This window comes from Schistocerca gregaria, chromosome X, assembly GCF_023897955.1.
Source record: "Schistocerca gregaria isolate iqSchGreg1 chromosome X, iqSchGreg1.2, whole genome shotgun sequence".
NCBI classification, from domain to species: domain Eukaryota; kingdom Metazoa; phylum Arthropoda; class Insecta; order Orthoptera; family Acrididae; genus Schistocerca; species Schistocerca gregaria.
The window spans coordinates 302271593-302294167 of record NC_064931.1 but is presented as its reverse complement, the minus strand read 5'-3'; the positions used below and the strand labels follow the sequence as shown (position 1 = coordinate 302294167).

The window sequence follows — 22575 nt, the reverse complement described above, 5'->3', positions numbered from 1 at the left end:
GGCAAAAACTCCGCTTATGTGTCTGGTATCTTGTTACGTTCGCAAAAAATTTTGTAATAGTTTCTATTGTTGTTGAACACTTGTTCAACTTCTTTTAGCTGGTTTATATCGTATCTCTGCGTTTATCTCTTCGGCTTGCAATGGACAGTATTTTCCGTATATTAAAAAGTCCGTCCATTTTTCTAGAGTTTTGTTGCTACTGCAACAACCACATTTATATAGTTGGTCAGGTACTGATCTTTTGCATATGAAACGAACAGTTTGTGATAATGTTCCTGTTAATTCGTTAAAAGCTACTTTTTCTTATAATGTATCTACACACGGGAAGGGTCCAAAAATAGGGATTCTTTTTAACGTAAGTTACTTTTTGTAACGGATAATCTTATGCGGCAATACGTCTGAATGGCGTACCAGCACTGTGTAGACATTGTAACCACTCACTCACAGCTATTTTGGGAGATAGTTTTTATTGTTCTGAAAGAATGACAGAGGCAGAATGTGAATATTGTTCACGGGTTTAAGCTACGGGACAGCAACCATTATGCGTACAGATGCGGCATCCGTCTAAAGGAGTGCACAGTAGAAACAGATAGTTTAAGATAGAACAGAGAACGGGAGATAGATGGCGGCACCCCAAGTGAGCCGAGCAATGGCAGCAGGAAACGAAGCCAATTATACGATATCAAAGGAAGATACACAGCGCAGCACACTCGTTAAACTCTTGGTTCTATCGAGCGCAGTCGCAGTCATCTCAAATATTTTCTGGGCTGAGATTACTCATTGTGAGTGCACAGGTTTGGTTGACAATATCATTAAATATGACAACAGACAAAAGATATTAAAGTTTCCTGGAGATTATTTATGTGGTGAAGGTTCCAATGCTTAGGTTCCATGTATGACAGACGCAGTGAGACATACAAGAAATCTTTTTATCAAATATATCAGTCTGGATTTCCTAAGCTCGTGATTGTTTCCCCACATTCGAAAGGTGATGGAGTGTGTGCTCCGAAATTGATTATGTATATCATATGAATGATTAGCATCAGTAAAGTGCACCTTCAGCATGTCTGTAGTCTTTCACGTAATAAAATAGTACATTGTGGCTGTGTGTCTCCGAGACATCAGTGACCGGCCGGGGTGGCCGAGCGGTTCTAGGCGCTCTGAAATCACGCGACCGCTACGGTTGCAGGTTCGAATCCTGCCTCGGGCATTGATGTGTGTAATGTCCTTAGGTTAGTTAGGTTTAAGTAGTTCTAAGTTCTAGGGGACTGATGACCTCAGAATTCAAGTCCCATAGTGCTCAGAGCCATTTGAGACATCAGCGGCGGAAACGATGGTGAGATTAAATTCAGGAGAATGTTTTTCTGAGGAAGAATGGCATATAAAATAACATTCATTGACCTTCCTCGTTTCTCCTAAGGAATAGGAAAAGTGATAACGTTAGAAAAGAATCAAATTGATAAAAAGTTTAGAAAGGGGGGGGCGGGGGAGGAGTTTTAAGTTCCGCCAAAAAAGAAATTAAAATTGTCCATATTCATCTCGAATTCTCAAAAAGTAGGCAATGTGGAATGTACATACTGAGAAGATGCATCCGCTCTAAGAACATTTACCTGCTAAATAGGTAACTTCTGAGACTTATTGGGAGTGCGGCCTCTACGGAAGCAGGATAAATATTACGAAGACGCTCAGAATTCCAGAGGTCTCGCAGCACTAATAAGTACCCAGGGAATGTGGTTTAAGCAGACAACACCGCGGTTTCTACGTCTCGCCGCAGGAAAATTTAATTTGAGTTGAGCTATTGTGCTGGAGAGATTCACCCACTGTTGCCCAATTGTGGTGACAAAAACTTTCGAATCTGGCCTCAAAAATGGAAACCGCCTGCTTTAAGTGAGGCAGACCAAAACAATTTGCACTGGCAAGGATTCCGCAGAAATACAGATGGTTGGTATTGAGGTAATAAAGACGAATTATCGGCTTTATTTGCCTAAGTTAACGTTAATACCGCACATGAACTTAATAACGAAAACTGATTTTCTGGCGCTGGAGGCAAAGTTAGGCTCCTTCAATTCTGAATTTGATTAGCTTCCTGTTACGTATCCACTCAGTCAGGCATGCATGTAACAAAAAGGATTAGATTCAATAGTTACATCAGTCCTTAAATTCAATCACACATACACTCCTGGAAATGGAAAAAAGAACACATTGACACCGGTGTGTCAGACCCACCATACTTGCTCCGGACACTGCGAGAGGGCTGTACAAGCAATGATCACACGCACGGCAAAGCGGACACACCAGGAACCGCGGTGTTGGCCGTCGAATGGCGCTAGCTGCGCAGCATTTGTGCACCGCCGCCGTCAGTGTCAGCCAGTTTGCCGTGGCATACGGAGCTCCATCGCACTCTTTAACACTAGTAGCATGCCGCGACAGTGTGGACGTGAACCGTATGTGCAGTTGACGGACTTTGAGCGAGGGCGTATAGTGGGCATGCAGGAGACCGGGTGGACGTACCGCCCAATTGCTCAACACGTGGGGCGTGAGGTCTCCACATTACATCGATGTTGTCGCCAGTGGTCGGCGGAAGGTGCACGTGCCCGTTGACCTGGGATCGAACAGCAGCGACGCACGGATGCACGCCAAGACCGTAGGATCCTACGCAGTGCCGTAGGGGACCACACCGCCACTTCCCAGGAAATTAGGGACACTGTTGCTCTTGGGGTATCGTCGAGGACCATTCGCAACCGTCTCCATGAAGCTGGGATACGGTCCCGCACACCGTTAGGCCGTCTTCCGCTCACGCCTCAACATCGTGCAGCCCGCCTCCTGTGGTGTCGCGACAGGCGTGAATGGAGGGACGAATGGAGACGTGTCGTCCTCAGCGATGAGAGTCGCTTCTGCCTTGGTGCCAATGATGGTCGTATGCGTGTTTGGCGCCGTGCAGGTGAGCGCCACAATCAGGACTGCATACGACCGAGGCACACAGGGCCAACACCCGGCATCATAGTGTGGGGAGCGATCTCCTACACTGGCGGTACACTTCTAGTGATCGTCGAGGGGACACTGAATAGTGCACGGTACATCCAAACCGTCATCGAACCCATCGTTCTACCATTCCTAGACCGGAATGGGAACTTGCTGTTCCAACAGGACAATGCACGTCCGCATGTATACCGTGCCACCCAACGTGCTCTAGAAGGTGTAAGTCAACTACCCTGGCCAGCAAGATCTCCGGATCTGTCCCCCATTGAGCATGTTTGGGACTGGATGAAGCGTCGTCTCACGCGGTCTGCACGTCCAGCACGAACGCTGGTCCAACTGAGGCGCCAGGTGGAAATGGCATGGCAAGCCGTTCCACAGGACTACATCCAGCATCTCTACGATCGTCTCCATGGGAGAATAGCAGCCTGCATTGCTGCGAAAGGTGGATATACACTGTACTAGTGCCGACATTGTGCATGCTGTGTTGCCTGTGTCAATGTGCCTGTGGTTCTGTCAGTGTGATCATGTGATGTATCTGATCCCAGGAATGTGTCAATAAAGTTTCCCCTTCCTGGGACAATGAATTCACGGTGTTCTTATTTCAATTTCCAGGAGTGTATATATTCAGTGAGCGGTAGCTGTAAAGCTATCTCAGCCCGAGGTGTCTTTGAACATCAAAATGCACTACTGTGTCTGGTCCAACCTTAGGTGATATGCCCTTGCCTTCATCCTTTGCAGAGACTTTTAACACTGACTTCTAACCACGCTACTTTTCACATATGCAAATTATTGACGGGCGTGAAAGAAGCAATGTCATAACAAAATCCTATGCCAGATGAAGGTCTGAATACGAACCTTTGGACTTTTAACATGGTACTTACCAAAATACTATTTTTGCATGTCATCCTTGTGCTGGAGCCATGCTAATCTTCTCTGTATCTCTGTATTAATGCATGGAAAAACACCATGTAAACTACAGTTTTTTCGAATATGCTTGCAACTACAATAACGTAGCGAGTTAGAAGGTGCAATGCTACATCCATATTTTGTTACCAATAGTTAAAATTAGTTGTTTCTAAGTTAACTGAGTGGTATTATCGGCACAAACAATATGCTGATGCACATATTGTATCTATGTGTAAGTTTTGTGTGTTCTCCTAACAGAAAATATCCTAACGATCTGAAAAGCGTTTCACCTGAACTACATGCCGCCCACATAACGTAGCTGTGTTGCAGGTCCCCTATACACTTTTCAGTACAGTTGTTTCACTATATAAAACAGATTGCACAAGAAAACACTGTTCTTTAAGGTAATCAGTCCAGATGTAAATACTAGGACCTGGATCATTGGATATGAAACAGCCCTTAACGCTAGTAAACTGAATTTTATTGCAGTGACATCCAAAACCACTATCTCAGTCATTGGAATTTGAGTTCACTATCTCCGTCACGTCATTCATTCTAGCAATCTTTAGGCAAAATTAAATATTTTTTACGAACAAGTCATTTAGAGACAATATATGGATTCCTGAAGCTCTACGACAAATTCGAATTATTTTTACTCTTAAAAGGTTTTCCCACACCTGTAAAACGTCGTTCCTGATACGAGAGGTTTGTCAAAAACTGGACGTTTAACTAACCACTTAGAAACAGCGCAAATACAGTGGCAAGTCCTCTGTGGAAACCTGAAAACTAACATAGTATCATCAGCAATTTCGCTGTACTTTGATTGAGCAATTATTTGTGCACGTGTTTGAAAGTTAAATGAAATGACAAATCTTTTTTTTATGGATCTGTATCGAAATCTAACATCTATCGCTATAACTAAGCCAGACTATCATGCCAGGCCGAGACTCGATCATAACAACGCTCATCAATGGTAACTATGTATAAAGACTTGAGAAATATCCAAGTTTTCACCAATATCCGTTAGCAAATCTGAACTTAATAATTTTTTTTGCTCTGCCTGTAATCCTGCCAAGACCCTTATTTCCCTGTTAATTGACAACGAAAAACGTTTTATAAACATTGGTGTCCTAAACTGAAGCAACAAGCGGAAATTTTGAAAGACTGTGTCCCCCCCCCCCCCACCCCTCCCCACAAATCAGTATAAACAGGTGACAGTAAAGTAGAAGCCGTGTAAGGAATACGGACATAAACAACTGCAACATGCGTAAGGGTAGACAAAAATTTCTTCGTTTTTTTCCAACTTAAAGGATTTGCACACATATTCCCACAACTGGTTAATGTTCTCAGAATTGAGAGTGACCACCTCTGCAGCAATACGAGCCTGACAACAACGGAGCATGCTGTGAGTGATATCATCAATGTCCTGTTGAGGCAAATCCTGGAGAGCTACTGTCAAGTCTTGGAGAGTGCTTTGTGGATGCTGACCTGTCTCCCTAGTGGACCCCAGACATGCTTCATGGGATTCAAATCGATCACTGGCGCACTGTTCGACCGCGCAGGTGGCATTTGACGACTCCATTCTAGACATTCCCTTCAGTGAAGACGCATCAGAAGTAACATGCAGCAGGTCGCTGCTGAAGCATTCTGTACACCGTTCGTCTCGATACAACACGTCCATTGGTTGCTGCGACGTCAGATTCCTGATGCCTTGCAGTACTAACAGTACTAAGGAGGTCTTTGTTGCACTGTTTCGGTCTGTATAAATTTTTTCCACATCTGAGAAACAACAGAACGATTGACATTAAGCCATCAAGCCTGATCAGTTTGCTAATGTCCTGCTTCCGTTCTTCTTTTAATCCTCCACCGCAGAGTGTCTGGTAGGCGTCTTCTTTGTGCCATACTGCGCCGTCGGTGACTATACACACAGCGATTGTGGATGTGGAACGATCAGGCGAACACTTCCCGTTTGATAGGTGCTCTGACGTCATCGCTGACGTGGATGTCCGTTGTCCAGAATGAGATTTTAGGTGGAGAACATCTGTTGATAGAGTGTACGATTATACGGCGAGTTAGACGCAAGACGGGATAATAGCAGTTTGTTGTTCTACTTTTGGACAATAGCGTAATTTCAAGTGACAAAGTTTGAACGTTTTTAAAACGAAGTGCCATGATGTACAGTTTTATGACGTTTGCTCTAAACCAGTACGTAATAAGTTTGTTAAGTGAGTATAATCAGATGTAAGATATCGAAGTTTTTCGACAGCAGCTGGAAGTTTGAATTTCAAATGAACATAAAATTTCATTGCCAGGCCGGGAATCAAACCGGCACTTACCGCAGTCCTTTTCTTTAGAAGAATTGTTTATTCATCACTACTGATATGTGTGCATGTTTGACTAGAAACAACGGTACCTGACATTGCTGTTAGCAATACATGAAGAGACGTTAAAAATTAGTATTATTGTATCACTGTTGGTTCGGTGTGCAAATGGTAGGGTATAAAATGAGACCATGGATATTTTTGTGTTGCTCCAGGGTTTGAACACATTAATCTGCCTTTGGTGGAGAGCTAGAGCAGTTTGCTATTTTCGGGAAAACAACGGAATCATCGAACTATACCGTTCCGTGTGGTTCAGATACCACGAAAGAAGAGATCCGAATTTCAATCCTAGTGAAGCACCACAATTTTAGGACCTAAGGTTCTAATAAAATAAGTATCCTGTGACCTTAAATGATCACTGGCTCATAAAATAAAATGAAGTTTCTAGTATAAGGAAGTTCACTGGACTCAGAGTTTCTTTTTGCCTCGACTTCCGCCTCTGCTATGGCCCAACCGAAATAGACTCTGCTCCAGTCTGTAGCGTAGGGATATTAGGGTTATAACGTGGATTCTTAACTAGGTGCAACCCGACGTTCTTCACTTGACATTACCGAGTTCAAGGCGATCTGTTCAAGTGTGTTTAAAATACACCTCACAACCAAGGAACTAGGATCAATCCACCACACCAGTAAATTCCACATTTGCTACATTCATGATTGTTATGTAACGTATGATGAGCATACATTAAAAATTAGACCCGTGGGAAAAATTCATGTTCTCTATTAATTCGTTAGTTATCAGCAGGCTTTTGACACTGAATTTAAGCTAATCTCAAATTAGTGACATGTAAATAAGCTTTTGGAACTCATGGCCTCGATTGGAAGCCATTTTAGAAATTGTCACTACTTCACGAAATTGCTTAGATCGAGAAGTACCATGCAAGAGCGAGAAGTTACCAAATACTTTGATTATTACTGCCATTATAACTATTAATTTCTTCATTCTGTTGCTGCAACAAGCATATCTGAAGAAAACATTTAATGCTTGTTCGTCATGTTTACAAACAATGGTCCAAATACATGCAAATATTTGAGTTTTGCTTTTCTAGTCATTAATACTAAGAAGTACTGGAAAACATAATGCTACCATCTGTTAGTCAGAGATTTTTGGCTGACACAATGATCTCCTAACATGATAGTTCGCCTGTCTGTACAGTGAACTATGTGAAACAGTGGCTTCAAATGAACGGAGACGTTCAGCTGTTGGACTGGCCTCTCAAAGGTGCTGACTCCGGTCCAATACATGAAGTATGGAGAGAGAGGAATAAAATTATTAAGTGTAGAGGACGAGCAACGGCAACCAAGAGAGCGCTGTCAGAAGCAATTCAGTTCATGACGCATGGAAAGGATTGTCACAGAATAACAGATTCATCTCGAAACTGGGTGCCTCTATTTCCTTGGCGGCTAAATGCAGTTTTAGAGTAGGAAGGAAACTCGACGCGGTACTGAATTAATGTCGTGTTAGGGTGAGATCGTTTGTGACCGATGATCGTTTTGTTCTCCCCCCTCCCCCCTACTCCTCCTCAACCCCCCTCCCCCAGAAGAGGAAAATTCGCTTATCTTGTAACAATAGTTATTTTCAAAAAAAGAAAAGAAAGGAGCAGAATTTATAAAAAAACTAGGCTGCCTATTTCACTCTTTTCAGTCGCTCAGTAACTTTAGATTTTAAATTATTTTATGACATTCGAACAAAAGGGCTGAGATAAACATGTAACAATTTTTTTTTTCACATGGCACCTGACGTCGGTCCAGACGAAGGCATCAAAGAGAATGTATTTAGTTCTTTGGATCGAGAAAAGGCATCATATTAATTTTTATTCTTTCTATTTACTTCTAGGCAGGACGCCAATACCGACAAAGCACAAAAGAGATATAATTTTTTTTTTAACACCAAGCCGTACTGACAGTACATAAATTAAATGAAGTGGTGCACGGCCAGCGCCGTTGACGTAATACCTTAAAATTATGCATACTTAGTCATTGTCGTCATGTTGAATTACCAACTCTTGCCAACAAAATTCAGGGGAGTGGCTCGATTCGACGTCCCTAATTGCAGATTAAAAACTGACCACCTTATCCAATACGCCCCTCTACCAACCGCATACGTCATGCTTACGAAATGGTAGGGCATGATATGGTCTTTACTGTCACACCCTTTCCTTGAAAAATAAATCATAATCTGAGCAAAAGTGACGCAGTGCGGCTTCGTCTGCTAGCTTTATTGTTTTGGAGATGATGTGTTTGGGGAAGTGTGAGAACTTTATAGCTGCTTACGCAAGTGTCATAAGATTTCGACAACGTGATGACGAACTTACTCATGTGGCAACACCTAGTGCGGGAAATGTTTTACCCTGATGACTGAAAATTATCAGAAAATTCAGTTGAACTAAACGTAACTTATCTATTTTACGACTCACGTGTGATATAATGAAAGAAAATAATTTTTTCAGTCACAGTTTTGAATTGATTTAATAATTAAAATGTATATTTACAAGAAAATCACCCTTGATAAGTACACTCACAGCTCCGCGACGCCTTCAGCTAGTCGGAGGCATCGAACGTTGGCACGGGTGGAGTGGCTGTAGCTGGTAGATGCTGTGGGGCGAGGAAACTCTCGAGCGGCAACTTTTCTGATATTGATGCAGCCACGAGCTGTTTACCGGAGACGTTTCAGGTGGATTAGAAAATGAAACGAATTATGTTTGCGGTCCATCAGACTGATAACTTTCGCAGATATCCCATATGCGATTAAAAAAAAAAACAACAGGGAATAGAGGAGAGGCGAACGCGCCACTTTTCGTCTACAGAGTGCGAAGCTCTCGAGAAGAGTGACAAAGGTTGTTATTTGCTCTTCTGTATCCTACAGTGTTGCCAGACCGTGGAGGTGGCTACACCTGGAATTCTGAGGGGGGCGATTAGGGGTACTGAATACCTTAAGTGACGTAATCAGACCTCGTCTTTGAGGTGGCCGGCCGGAGGTCAGCTTTTATGACTAATACTGAACTTTCGTGTCTTCTCGATTAAATATTCTAAACGGCTTCCATTTAAGACGTAACGCTGGTTAGTAAAACTTATTGTTTGCACTCAGATGTGACATTTGGCACTTAAGCTAAGATTGCTCTCTAATGTCACGATGTCGCGTTCCGAGTAATCTACCCTAAGAAATGTGGATGTGATGAAAAAAGGTATACTGCAGCAGTATTATGTTGGCTTAGTATTATGTTAGTAGCACGCTGGCCCCGGCGGAGGTTCGAGTCCTCCCTCGGGCATGTGTCTGTGGTCTGTGTCTGTGTCTGTGTCTGTGTGTGTGTGTGTCTGTGTGTGTGTGTGTGTGTGTGTGTGTGTGTGTGAACTTTTTTTTTAATACATTGGATTTTCACTGTGCTGGTTCACAGACGAGTTTGTTCGGGTCTCGCTGGTGGAACGATGTGGTTTGTAAGTCTTTATCGTTCTCTTTCTCTCTCTCTCTCTCTCTCTCTCTCTCTGCCCATACTTTCTCTGTGGGACAGGAATCAGCACCTTTGGGAGGTCAGTCCAACATCTCAGCGTTGGCGTTCATTTGAAACCAGTGTTTCACACACTTCGATGTACGGACAGGAGAATGGTCATGTGGTCATGTTGGAAGATTATTGCGCCTCCCGAAACTCTTTGCCGAACAGAGCGAAACATTACGTTCTCCAGTACTCGGTAGTATTAAAGACTAGGAAAGGGATTGTGTACTTGCGACAGAACGCCGCAACCATCTGCTGCAAACTAAATATTTCCCACATTACTACCCAATCATGAATGTAACAAATGCAGGCTTCAGTGGTCTGATGGACTGACCCTGATTTCTTAGTTGCAAATTATGGGTTCGATTCCCACATCCGTCGTGCATTTTAAACATACGCGTACAGCTCTTCTTCGTCTTTAGTAGTGCTAAGTAGAGAAGGTCAGGTGTACGGTGGTACAGAATCCGAAATATAAACATCATATCCCTTTGCTACAAAATGGGACAGAGAGAGTCTCGGTTGGACCATAGCAGAGGCGACAGTAGTGGCAAACAGAAACTCTGTCGCCAGTGAGCTTCCTTACACCACGAAATTTATTTTATTTAATTAACCAATGGTCATTTAAGGTCACCGGGCTCTTACTTTATTTGAAGTAGGGACGCTGAAAAGTTTGGTGCTGGACTGGGAAACGATTTCGCATCTCCTCTTTTATCGTATCTGTCACACGGAACGATAGAGTTCGATCATTTCGTTGTTTTCCCCAAGACAAAAAACGCCTCTAGGTCGCGAGCAAAGGCAGACAAGAGATTTCGAATCCTGGCCCAGCACAGAAGTATTCATGTTTTCATATCAAGCCCTACCATTTGAACACCGAACCCCTAGTGATAAATAACTTTCATTTTTAATGTCTCTTCATGTTTTGCCAACAATAATGATAGTTGCCGTTATTGCAAGTCAAAAATGTACATCTCTCACTAGTGGTGAACAAACAATGCGTCCACAGAAAACAACTGCCGTAGGTGCCGGGTTCGATTCATGGTCAGGGAATGAAACTGTATCCTCATTTCAAATTCAAACATTTTGCTGTTGGTGAAAAAATTCGATATCTAACATCCGATTTCACTCAGTTAAGAATCTGATTTCATGCTATGTTCGAGTTCCCGTCACAAAACCTTATATCATGGCACTTTGTTTTGAACACGTAGACGCTTTGTCAACTGAAATTATATTAAACTTTTTTCGTGGTTAGGTAGCAGGGAAATGGGTCTTGAAAGTAATACAAGTGGAGCACAAAAATTTTTCAAGTTCAGTTTGGCTGATACTGCTGAAAAGTTCGATATTTCTTGACTCTTTACGACTAGTCACCAATGACAAACGTTGATTAGATCGAGTCTCAGTCAAGTACGAAATCTTTGCTTAGCTAAAGTGGCTATAGGTGTTTGGTTTCATTACAGATCCAGAACATATATGATCGTCATGTCGTTAAGGTTCAAACATGCGTACAAATAATTGCTCAGTCATGAGTACAGAGAAGTTACTGGTGATACGATGTTAATTTTGAGGCTTCCATAGAGCGCTTGCCGCATTAAATGGCATTGATTTTAACTGGTTAGTTCAACATACAGTTTACGACCAACCACTCGTATCAGGAACGACGTTACACAGGTGTTGGGAAACCTTTTAGAGAGTAAAAATACTTCGAATAGTTATAGAAATTCAGGAGTCCAGAAACCGTCTCAAAATCTCTTCTTCATAAAAATATTTAATATTGCTCAAATATTACTGGAATGGCTTGTGTGACGGTGTTAGGTAACTGAAATTCTAATGAGAGTTGTAGTGACATTGAAATATTAGTTACTCTAATGAAACTCAGTTTACAAGAGTTCAGGACTGTTTCAGTTCTAATGATAAATTTCCTAGTATTTACAACATCGTGGCGTTGATTTACATCTGGACTGATTGCCTTAAGGAACAGTGTCCTCTAGTGATCTCTTGTGGTCATACGACTACACTACACTGCAAAGAGGGTAAAGGATCTGCCAAACAGCTACTTTATGTGGGCTGCATACAGATCAGGAAGAATGCATTCGCAACGTTCGGATACTTTAGAGTAGGATAGTAAATTTGAGGTAAGTCTTCACAATTCCAAACGTACTGCCTTAGTAACCTGCGTGATAACTGGTCAGTTCTTTCGTGAGACAGCATTTTCTTTGTAGAGCAGACAAACGTGAATCTGATGTACGGTCGTTAAGATGGTAAAGACGTGATGGTGCACTACCGTCTGAACACGTGTTTGCAAGAAGAAACCAAAGTCATTAGCCGTTCATTTTTGGTTATCGTCTCGATGCCTACTGAGAACACACAGCACCATAATCTGTTGATTAAAGGGACCGAGATTTTTTTTTCTTATACCTGGGAAGGAAAAACTTGATTTAGAGGCTGCCGGCAATGATCCAGGTAACACCAAACGATAACTTGTTTCAGCATGTGTTGCATGTTGTATGGGGATACTTCAAAGCTGCATGCATGCACATCATCATGAGGTGGTGATTCACACAGGCTCCGCCACCAGGCCAAGGATTGGTACCGACAGTGCATACACGCCCTTGTTTCACGCTGGAGGAAGGCTATAGAACGGAATGGAGATTACGTGGAAAAATAGGATGTGTAGATAAAACACCATTCATTCGTGTGTAGTTCTCATTATGTTCAATAAAGAATTGTTGAAGAAAATATGCTTTGCATTACTTTCTGGGTAACCTTCGTAGTACCCGATGTTTCCAAACGTTTTGTATTCGCAGGTACCCTTGAATTTCTATTGCGGTATGATCAACAGAACGCATTTTATTTACATCTTTTAAATCGAGCTTTAGCAGATACATAAGGATACTTGAGTTGGCCTACATTTAGGACCTCTAATACTTGACCTTGACCTGAATGTATCACTTCATGAAGATGGTGGATGGCAGGAAATTTAAATGTGAAAGATAGCGGAAGGTATGTAACTTAAACCCAGTACGAAAAATTAAATAAAAAGTTTTTCTTTTAATTTAACGAGAGTGAATATTGTAAATTTAAAAAAAATTAATATGGCAGATAGTGAGAAACATTTATTGACCAATTACAGTGCAAGATGGCGGTGGCGGTAAGTATCCTTATAACCGATCTATGTACTGTATATATTTCTTACAGAATCTGCAATATCCTTATAACCGATCTAAGTACTGTATATATTTCTTACAGAATCTGCCTTGTTGAAAAGTATCCACAACAATTTCCTACAGTGTCATTTATATATACAAAAAAGAAAACACACGTTACTTAAGTCAGACACACACACACACACACACACACACACACACACACACACACACACACAACCAAATACAACACACACACACACACACACACACACACACACACACACACAACCAAACACAAACACACACAACCAAACACACACACACACACACACACACACACACACACACACACACACACACACACACACACACACACCATTTAAATGAAACAATCCTTCCCAAATGGCCAGCCACAAATGTACCTGAATGCACATAATCTTTTCCGTCATGGTCGACAGCAGTTGGCCACCAAATTACGTAAAGGGTGTAACTGACAGTATTTCAAAGTACTTTGTAGAGTACTCAAAAGCATATAAATGCTCTGGAATTTTTGGCACCATATTGAAAAATGTTTATATAAAATATTTCGCGAAGGATGTAACTTGAAGTCAGATTACCATCTATTAAGAGGCTGTTGCACGCAGCCACCTTTATTTTGATTTACATTTCAGCTATCAGTCGTCCTTTGGAATTTTTATTGGCAGATCTAGATTTCATCTAGAAACTAGCCTCTCTCAATGCACTATCCATTTTTGGTCTATGCACGTAATGCGTGTTGGTCTGGCTTTGTACTCAGTTCATTGGCATTACATGCACTGACCAGAAAAGGATATTGCATTGACAATGGTTAGTTTCTAGCTTAAATCTAGATCTGCCAATATAAATTCCAAAGGACGATGATAGCTGGAATCTATTATTTACAAATGTAACTTGAAGTATTTAAAAGTACGTTACATCGTGCTCTGCAGTACACAGCTGTACTAAATTTCTTTTTTGCGAAGTATACAACACTATTTGTCCAAGAATTACGTACAGAGTAAAACTTTCTGTGTTTAATAGTACTTTACAGAGGGCTCAATACTATCAGAGAACAACGAAAGTTTTGTCCATAATTGAAAAACGTTTATCCAAAAAAATATGTAATGCAGCACTTACGTAGATGAAGAGCTTAAATGGAGGCTCAAATTAATTATTTTCCACATCTAAACTATTGTATGACGCTTTTCAAATGTTATAGGCAGGCATGCAATCATCTGCATGATCGAACTTGATGGCCAAACGTCTTTTAATTTTTTTTCCATTTCGACACGTCATATCTTACTTTGACATCCCATCGGCTTAATATGATACGCGTCCCACAATGTAAATTGGTTAATGGTCACTGATGCTGACGATCTTAGATATTATAGTGCACTTGTCGGCGAGAACGAACAACTGCACGGCACAAAATTGTAACACGTAGAAATTAGAAAAAAAAAAATCTTAATATGCACTTACATTCCTTGAGGTAAATTGAAGTCACGTCAGAGACAAAGGCGGAAGCGAGCCATTATGTCGCAAGTGGATCTGTCGAGTAAGGAATGAACATTCAGCAGAAAAGAGGACAGAAAACCAGACGAAGCGAGACAAGCTTAGTCGTTAGCTCTTAATACATGTTGCAGTAAATATTATCTACTTCGTAGCACCACATACTGTGGGACCCATACAGCAGTTAATCTGTTAAGTGAATTTAGCAGAATAAGGAAGAAAGATTCGGCCACAGCCTCATGTTAGCTCCCGACACGCATCAAAAATAGTTTTGCATCACCCTGGTTCACAGAACTCTTGAATATAGACGTTGACTGTGGATATTGTATCGAAGACACAGTCCCTTTGACTGTTCAGAGCTGTCACTAAACCCACCCAAAGGTGTAAACAACCATGCATGAGCAGCACCTGTCAGAAGGAGGGGGTCCGAAAGTCGACCAGTTCCAGTCATTCCACCAGGAAGGAGCTACAGGGCTCGTGTTGTCTGTAATTCAGCCATGCCTAGACGGTAAATACCGCGGTTCGATCCGGTTCGCATTGTTACTTTGTGCCAGGAAGGGCTCTCAACAAGGGAAGAGTCCAGGTGTATCGGAGTGATGTTGTTCGGACGTGAAGGAGATACAAAGAGACAGGAACTGTCGATGACATTCCTCGCTCAGGCCGCCCGAGGGCTACTTCTGCAGTGGATGACCACTACCTATGGATTATAGCTCTGATGAACCCTGACAGCAACGCCACCATGTTGGATAATGCTTTTCGTGCAGCCACTGGACGTCGTGTTACGACTCAAACTGTGCACAATAGGGTGCATGATGCGCAACGTCACTCCCACGTGCATGGCGGGGTTCATATTTGCAACCACGACAAATGCAGCACGGTATAGACGTGCCCAACAGCCGACCTTTGGTGGCCGAGCGGTTCTAGGCGTTTGAGTCCTTAGGTTAGTTAGGTTTAAGTAGTTCTAAGTTCTAGGGGACTGATGACCTCAGATGTTAAGTCCCATAGTGCTCACAGTAATTTGAACCATTTTTGGGCCCCATCAACAAGCCGAATGGACCGCTCAGTATTAGAATCACGTTATCTTCACCGACGAGTGTCGCATATGCCTTCAAGCAGACAGTTGTCGGAGACATGTTTGGAGGCAACCCGGTCAGGCTGAACGCCTTAGATACACTGTCCAGCGAGTGCAGCAAGGTGGAGGTTCCGTGCTGTTGTAGGATGGCATTACGTGGATCCGACGTACGCCACGCGTGATCATGGAAGGCGTCGTAACGGCTGTACAATACGTGAGTGCCATCCTATGATCGATTGTGCAACCATATTGGCAGGATACTGGCAAGTCGTTTGTCTTTGTGGATGACAATTCGCGCCCCCATCGTGCACATCTTGTGAATAACTTCCTCAGGATAACGACATCGCTCGACTAGAGTGGCCAGCATGTTCTCCAGACATGTACCTTATCGAACATTCCTGGGACAGTTTGAAAAGGGCTGTTTATGGACGACGTGACCAACCAACCACTCTGCGGGATTTACGCCGAATCGCCGTTGAGGAGTTGGACAATCTGTTCCAACAGTGCCTTGATGAACGTGTGGATAGTATGCCGAGACGAATACAGACATGCATCACTGCAAGAGGTACTGATGTGTACAACAATCTGGACCACTATCTCTGAAGGTCTTGGTGTATGGTGGTACAACATGCAATGTGTGGTTTTCATAATCAATAAAAAGGGCTGAAATGATGTTAATGTTGATCTCTATTCCAATTTTCTGTACAGGTTCTGGAATTCTCGGAACAGAGGTGATGCCAAATTATTTGATGTGGGTACTCCAGCTCTTTTCATGAGTTGATCACTGGGATCGATAGCATTCACGGTAACAGCACTCGATTCCATTATTACGATACAGCAGTGAATCAATGTCCTAGTGCCCAGCACAGTCTGTGAACTATTCAAAGATGTACTCAAGACGATGGCCTTCACCGAGTGAACTTCGTACTACTCGCCGCATACCACCTACTGATGGAGAAACTGATCTCCTGGCGACAACACATCACAGAGTGCAGCCAGTGCTGGACTTCACTGCAGAAACCAGCAATAGGAACTCTTGGGGTACACGTTCCTGTTCAGCATCAGGCGCCTTTGGATGGTGAAACCTACCACGGGTAGGGAACAGATGAACCAACCACATCGGGAACTGTTCATCAAGGGTGATCGTAGTATTGGGAGTGGGACAGAATACACTCAGTAGCCGGTGCGTGAACTACTTTGTCCTGCACTCTATGCAACGACTGCTGTCCAGCTAGCCTGCGCCGGCGCCGGCGCGCTGCCATGGACGCTGACATCTCCTGGGCGTGCAACGCTGAGCTGCTTGGACAGACGTCCAACACGCAATTGAATTAGTGACAGCCAACGTTGCTGCATAAGAACGACTACCTGTAAACGTTGTGAATAAATAATAGAACTCTAATAATGTTTCACTGGCGTCGTTGACAGTTAACAGAGTAATGTATCCGCTCGTCCCTCTGTAAAACTTTAATCTCACAAAAAATCTCGTATCCCACTATTCATCCAGTACTCGTAATTTTAGACATATTACAGATGTCGAACTTACTAGGGAAAATACCTGGCGACTGGTGACTACAAAGTACTCAGTTATGATGTAGTTTGAGTCCTGTGTTAATGCACTAGTTTCTGAAGTAACAACATTAAATTCTGACTGTAGTAAATGTGTATGTCTTTTGACATAAAAAATTTTCAAGATAAATCACTGTACTTACCTTGCAGGCGTTAGATACAAGATATCAATCTCAGAAGCGTTTTTGAAGGGAGGATGAGCTGTAGAAAATCATGTCTTACTTACTAAACTTAAAAACTTTTCAAAACCTTTGGTTAACGCGGTATCGAATTTACAGGGTATCGGTTAAACACTAAATGGTGAATGGTAAATTGTAAGTGGTAACAACCCGCTAATCTGTTAACCAATTAAACTGTTTAAGTCAATAACCTATTCACCAATTTACACATTTTAAAAGTAGGAAAAGTGATGATTACTGATTTAGCATCAGCTGCTTCAAATGTTCCCAACCTAAATCTGCAAATGATTCCTACTACTTCTGCTTCCGTATATCATACACATCTATTTACTGTTCACTGCTTCAACCTAAAAGCACTTTAGAGTAAGTTACAAAAACTGTTACAACTACATGATTCTTGGAAAGTAGCTATGCTTTCTGCCTTTCTAGATCTTACTTTATATCGGTTTATTTCAAGGAACTTCGTGCACTGAAATGTTTATGTATGTTTACACTCCACAGTAATTTATACTGCAAGAGAAAATTATATCTGATCTTTGTGGATGGGTTAAAGTTTAAAAATCAATCCATAAACAACGAGATCAGTCAACATTATTTCTTCACATATACAGTTAAAATTCACCTTATCCAAAAGCTCATCAACTAGTGTTACTGCCTTTTATGTGGCAGGAATCAGGTTCCATCCTGCTACCTCCTCTGACTAATAAAGGCATTAGAAGTCTGATATTCGATTCACTCTGCTCCACAATAAAATCAGTTACTGGCATTTTTCAGATGGTAGTGACTCAAAGCTAATGTACTCACCTTATCTTCTAGTGTAAAGCGATTCTCATCTTGTGTAGACAAATGTGTATGTGCATATTTATACACATGAAACTTAAGTTTAACTTTACAAGTGAATATCTATTCCTTCCATTTAGCGCGCTGCATCTGTTGTTGCTAAAAGGAGATCCTCTTCAGCAGCGTGATAGGCTCGTATCCTACATTCACTGACAGTGTGGTGAACAGTCTATTATGGAGCCCCGCATTCACAGGCTCGATTAGGCAGCTTCTTCCAATGAAAGAGAACATCCCTGCAGCGGCCATGGCCGGTACTGGTTCTATTGAAGGTAGTCCAGGTCTTGCTTGGTATGTCGGTTCCACTTGGAAGTTTAGCACCTGACAACATGTTGTAGGTAGTGGTACAGATTCTCTTTGACAGAGTAACTTGTGGAGTGAACATGGTCCGGTAGGCGGCAAGTGTAATTAAACGAGGAGGTTTTGCGTTAGTAGCGGCACGAGGTAAGTGCGCGCCCTGCCAATACTGGAAACAGACCCGTGTTTGTGTAAAACGTCTTGTCTACGCCTGGAGTGATAGCGCGGCCTCGTTGAGGATGAAGGCCGTTTGTTTGAAAAGAATCACTTCTCTTGGATTCAAGTGCTCGCTGGTCGCACTATACTGATGTTCGTACACGTATTAACACCCTTGTTGGATATATGGACGAATACTTGTTCACACTAGACCAACCTGAGTAATTCTGCTATTCCACAGCTAGTGATCTGTTTATTTTACCTCTTCATTTGTAAAAGCTGTCACCGAGTCTGCCCATGTGGGCGTCATTTGTGCTGTGTGTATGTATGATTTGGGTTTCAGGTTTTATCATGCCAATTTAATGATCTGTATAATGTGTCACCAAGAAGTGTACGCAGGACTGAAACGTGAAATAAAATCTGATTGCAAGCTTACGGCACTGTTAACCCACTGAGGTAGCCGTGCATGAATTCTAATGCGACAGATCGACCTCTGAGTTACGTACTCACTTTCTGTACAGGAACATTTCGCATCTTCCTATTAGCGTTATCTGCAGGAGCTCTGCGGTTAAACTTGCTTTGAAATTGTCTGGTACGTCCGTACAGTACTTGACTAAATCTTAAATTGTGCCCCAAGGGAAATTGGTGGGTTTAAAACGTGGAAGTAGGGGTCCGGTTGTAATTGTGTACTTAAAGTTCTGCTGCTAAACTGATTTTATCTGAAGATAGTTTTAAAATTTTAATTGATGTCAATTTATCATTATGACTATTGTTTGAGGATTTACTATATACATTTTAAGATAGTTTGGGGACTTAAATTTTGATATCAAGTAATTACCTAGTTACAGCTCTAAGTTTCAATTGATGCCGTCGTAATTGCCTTGATCTTAAATATGACATCACTGTATCACCGCTATTTGCCATCAGTATTAGATCACTGTTAATATTTAATAAAGGGTACTGTAATGGCTACCTTTCTTTTTTTTTAAAAAAAAAGAGGTTGGGCAAAATGTGTTTTTTATAAATGTTGTGTAGATATTTCTTGTTAATAAATTTGTTTCAAAAATATATTTGAATTGATGTAATCCTGGCACCTTAACTTCCTACAGCTCCTACCACACCAATAAACAGTTTGTGCTGTCTAAGAGTAGGGATTACATGCTGCTTTGACTGAATTATATACTGCACAGTTGTTTTAACTTCCGAATCCAACACACACTGCCTGTAATCACCAGTCGGTAACTCAGTAACAGAAGATTGTTGTACACCCTTGGTCTGCCTTCTGTGAGTCCTGGTCCACCTGGAGCGCATATGTTATTGTTCTCTGTTCTATGAACGACGAAAACGGTCAGTCCAGAATAAACCATGGAAACACCCTGTGTCAGTTATCGCATATTCTTCCCTGCAGCTCAGCAATCTTCGAAATTGTGAGGCATACTATTCGGATACTAAATTTACCTTGCGCTACAAAAATTTTGTCATCCCCTTCTGATAGCGTCTTCACTTGCTCTGAAGTGTATAAACTTTAGCTAGTGGACCAACGAACTAGATCCTTCGGTATGTTAATATATACAGTTCACAGAATCTACTCAGAGTCAGAAACAATCTCTGGTAAACCTTATACTCCACTGTCTGAACGTCGTAGCTTTCAAATTACCTCTGTAACTATCAGTCCGCAACAAGAACTACTTGAGCACATTTATATTTGGGTTAACGGATTATTACCGTCTACTTTTCAGCAATTATCATTCCCCGTTAGCAATCCACTACCAACCGTCCAACATTAATCATATACTCTTTACAGCTCATCTTATCCTTTAAAATACTTCTGATTTTCATTCCATACATCTTATGTCTACAAATTGGTACAAAATATCATTTTCGAAACCATTTTCACTCAAAACTCACACACATTTAATAGAGCCAGTACTTAACGTTGTTACATAATAAAATAAACGTGGGACTGGAACTCCATTAAGAAAGAATTTTGTAGTCAACGTTTGCCAGTAGTTTTCCGTAGTAATTTCAGTCACCGAAATATAAGTACAATTTCGAGTGTTAAAGGAATAGTGAGAGATGAGCTTTTGAGGCGAGAATAACATTGTTTACTTTCGTCTACATGTCTGCTGCACCTGTAAGTTAAATCAGCAGCAGTGCTCATGCGTGTTTTGCAACGTAGGGTGTGTGTAATATTATGCAAACTGGATGTTACAGTAACACAACACTTCGCGATACAAGCAAACTGCTCATTCAGTGAGTTCGGTCTTGCCGACGTCTGCCTGCCTGCTTTTGACATTTCATAAGAATCACAGAACAATTTAGACGTGGGAATTAAGTTGAGGCTTCATTTGAAGTATTTACAGAAGCAAGTATTGCTTTACGAACTTTTTTTCATAAATACTTTTGAACGTGACACAAGACATTAAGAGTGTTTCCAAAATTTTTTGTGGTAACGCCTTATGGGACCCAACTGTTGAGGTCATCGGTATCTAAGCTTACACACTACTTAATCTAACGTAAAGTAACTTACGTTATGGACTACACACACACCCATGCCCGAGGGAAGACTCGAACCTATGACGGGGGGAGCCGCAAGGACCGTGGCAAGGCACCTCACCTCAGACTTTTTACATACTGAAAGTTACACCCTTTACGTAACTCTGAATAAATACTTTTGAATACCCTATATAAAATTTCAAAACATTCTGAATATTTCCAGGAATCTGTGAAGTACTATGATATAGTTCATGGTGGTACATTTACATAATTGTTATGTAAATACTTTTTAATATGGCGCAAAAAATGGCTTCAGGCAGCTTGTGTACGTACTTTTCAGCACTCTGTACAGTACTTTAATAAGTATTTTTGAACATGTTGAATTATAACTGCTAACTGTGATTGCCAGTTCCAGTGTGCGTGTGCGATGGTCAGTTATTTAGCGGGGTGTAGAAACAATTCGTTATTCTATCACCGATGTGTACCAACAGGTTACTCCTGTAAACTGTGTGGTAGTGGCTGCAAAGGTATTTCCAATCAGTTCAACCTTGCGCTGTCCTTAGCGGAAAAATATTGCTTGTCATTCACTACCTTTAATATTTTTAAGTTTATTTTGATTTAACATCTTAAATTTTCTCCATATATCGTCTTAGACTTTTAAATTTCCTTCCCTCCACCATCTTTAAATTTTCTGTCTTCATCCATGTTTAATTTTTTAAAGTATCCACCATGAGCCACATTTAATATGTTAATTTCCTTCCAACTTGTCATATTGATGACGTAACGCTTTCAAAGTCAAGGTGGTCGAAATTCCATATTTCATCAGGAAACACGCTACGTCTAACAATATTATTTACTACTTCTGTTTTTGTACTGTCATGATTGGAAATGCTAGGTTTCAAGTCTCGAAATATGTCGTATGCGTAATATTTAAACAACGTTACAAAAAGCTCTGACTCGTGTTGAATAACGCGGCTAGTTGGGCTGGCGTAATAATAGTAATAAACGTAGTCCACTCTTCTCCATTGCAAGATATTCATAAAGCCGTACATCACTGTCATCACCAACGACAGCGTAATACATGACCAGAAATGTTTTATTATCTACAATTTTTTTCTTGAACCATCAAGTAAATCAGCCTTTCTCCTTGGAAATTTCGGATATTATCGTATTTATTTTAACCTGTGAAAGTAGTGAAATTTAATGCTTTACATTTAGTTCCTTATTCGGATAGTACTTCAATAGATCACATTAAATCAATGTGTCAATTCTTGCTGCATGCATTCTTCTTCCTCTTCGCCCACATTCCTGTAATATATTCGGACCTCTGCTTTCGGAAATATTCGATGTTGTGAGGCTGTCTTCTTTTTCTTTCTTGTTCGTCCGTCAAGACTACTTTCTGACCTGGGTTCATAACTAAATTCGTGTCGTGTGTCCATTATGTGGATGTTTGCTTCTTTGACGTCATTTAGTGTTCGCGTAAAACACGCTGGTTGTGCTTTCAGATTCATAATTTTACTCCAGACTTGTTTCGACCATCTTTCAT

The 22575-nt window shown here is 41.4% G+C and overlaps 1 protein-coding gene and 1 pseudogene across 1 annotated transcript in view; both read right to left on the bottom strand.

The window, feature by feature from the left end:
* The window catches only part of LOC126298039 (cytosolic carboxypeptidase 6), a 1900625-nt gene that overhangs the window by 1647495 nt on the left and 230555 nt on the right, over window positions 1–22575 (bottom strand). The window lies entirely within an intron of this gene.
* Window positions 3862–3948, bottom strand: LOC126300070 (U6 spliceosomal RNA; annotated as a pseudogene).